The sequence below is a fragment of the Tamandua tetradactyla genome, chromosome 1 (assembly GCF_023851605.1).
Source record: "Tamandua tetradactyla isolate mTamTet1 chromosome 1, mTamTet1.pri, whole genome shotgun sequence".
NCBI classification, from domain to species: domain Eukaryota; kingdom Metazoa; phylum Chordata; class Mammalia; order Pilosa; family Myrmecophagidae; genus Tamandua; species Tamandua tetradactyla.
The window spans coordinates 209,583,582-209,585,997 of NC_135327.1; positions in this window are offsets into that span (position 1 = coordinate 209,583,582).

Below are 2,416 nucleotides of genomic sequence, written 5' to 3' on the forward strand. Positions count from 1 at the left end.
AGTTGGTAACTCTTCTAAATAATTTCCTTTCCATGGAGATTACAATCTATACTAAATTCCTTTCCAATAAATTAAAATCTCAACTAAATTCATTGTATAATTTTTTAAAATCAGGGTAGTTTAAACTCTTTGAGGTGCTAGACTTTGTAATAGCTTCTTGTGATACAATTTAATCTTCAACCACTCTCTAAAAATGCATTTACCACCCTATATTACCCCTTTTTTCTCTTCAAATTAGACAAAAGTTATTTAATGGGAGCAAGTTATTCTCAGGGTCTCAATGTTCACATCTGTAAAATGAGATTTTGGACTTCCTGAAAATTACGATCATCAGAGCCAAAAAATTTGACTGAGGGAATTTGCAATATAAATGGGGATATTAGATATCTCTCCAAATGTTGAAAACTTTTGTGAGATTGCTTATAATCTTATTTGAATTTGAAAACTGAAATCTTAGCTTTCAAGGGGAAATAGTACATAATATGATAATAAATAATTTACCTAAAATAGTACTATAAATAATGGCCCTACACTTCATTTGAATATAATTATAAGAGGGGGATGAAATGGATAGAGAAGGGGGACATAAAAAATAGGGTCGATGTGACGGTGTTTCTTTCATATTGTGTTTAAACATACGTTGCAATTTTCAGTAGTTCAAGGAGGACAAAATAGCTTTTTTGATTATTCGATTGCTTGAAAGTCTCACAGTTTTACGTTTCTTCCTGAGGCATTTTACTGTATTTCTGGTCTCATCCCACATTGTGTGATGTTTGGACACCAGACAAGCAGTCTGTGGGCAAAAAAAAAAGCCCAAGGAAAGAGAAATGACTAACCTTTGTTTGTGGTTTTTAAATACTATAAATAAACAAAATGTCTTCTAGATCCTTGAAACTTCCTTTTATCTGGGTTTGTAGCTAGATGAATGTATTCTCTTATTTCAATTTCTTTTTGTTAAACTCTCCCAAACTGAATGCCTCAGAATCACTTGGAAACATTCCCTGATTCTAACAGGGGAGCTTTCATTCACTGAGAAATCCATTTCCTTCTTCCCACAACTTCATCACTGTCAGTTCCCTTGTATCTTCTCTTTAACCTGCGTAGGTTTTCTGGAAGATATCTTAAATACCTGTCATTTTAAACTGCTCCTGTCTCCCCTCTAATTCTGATTAAGACAGGCTTGTTGTTTGTCCCATTCGTTTTGTGCCACTTCCCATCTCACATCCGAGTTCATCTGTTTTGGGTCTCCAGCTACTCCTCCCCCTTGACGGATGGAGGGTTTTACTGACAGTCTATTTGGGTTCCAGCAATAAGTCATTTCCTTCAAAGCTCACTAGGGGGCAGGGCAAGCCATTGTAACTGAGAACGATTTTTCAGAAACCTTAACATTTGACTTACTGGAGGAGTAGGCTAAAATATGTTAGTGTATAATTTATGTGCCTGTAGGCATTGTAAAGTAATATAATTGGTCTGTCAGGGCAGTGATGTTGTTTGCTTTGAAATATACCTATCAACAACCTATCTTAAAAGTGCTGTGAATGTGCCATAGCTTTTGATACACTGATTTAAATAAAACCCCTCAGGCTTACCTGAGCCTCATTCATTAACCTTTTCCACATAGTATTTAGAAAAACAGAATGAATTCATCAAAACAGTGTCTGGGTTTTTGTTTTTCAGTCCTGGAAAGCACCTTTGCTTCTGATGATTTTCTTCAATAAATAATCATTTTTATGATGGAACATCTAATGAAAAACTGTTCTGAGCAGAATAATGGAGAAGAGCTATACTGCCATGTGATGCCTATTTAAACATCTTTAATCTTATATGTGTTTCATTAGTTGATTTGTGGGTCTGTGTATGTGCTATTCGGCTATGTGAGGAGAAAGCCATTTTCTGGATACAGACCATTTGTCTATCATGACGTCTTCTGGAAAGAAAAAACAATCACTTCTGTTAACTTGTCAGCACATCTATCCAATGAACAGCCACCAAGCTTAAGCAGAGACCACAGGTTATTAACCACTCATTGAGTTTCCTTTTTCCTCTTCTCACTTTTCTCTCAAGGACCTGGAAGAATTTGAATCTCAAAGGAAATTGGCTATCAGCAGTTGTGTCTTCACAGTGCTGGCTGACTAGGGTTGGTCTCCAGTGGAAGAGATTGGGGAGTCACATGTGGAGCCTGCTGACGCTTGCTGGAGCTTGATGGTAGGCAACCCCTTGCATCTCTGTGTGTGGTGACATCATGTTGGTAGCTTAGAATTGGCCATGGTGGCAGTATTTACACCATAGCAATTGGCAAACACTACAAAAAGGCCTTTTGAAGAGTGTATTTTTCTTTTAAGGCTTGTAGGTTTCAATATTTCATGATTGGTAACAAAGCCATCTCAAGGGGACTCCCAGAGAATCTGTTCTGACT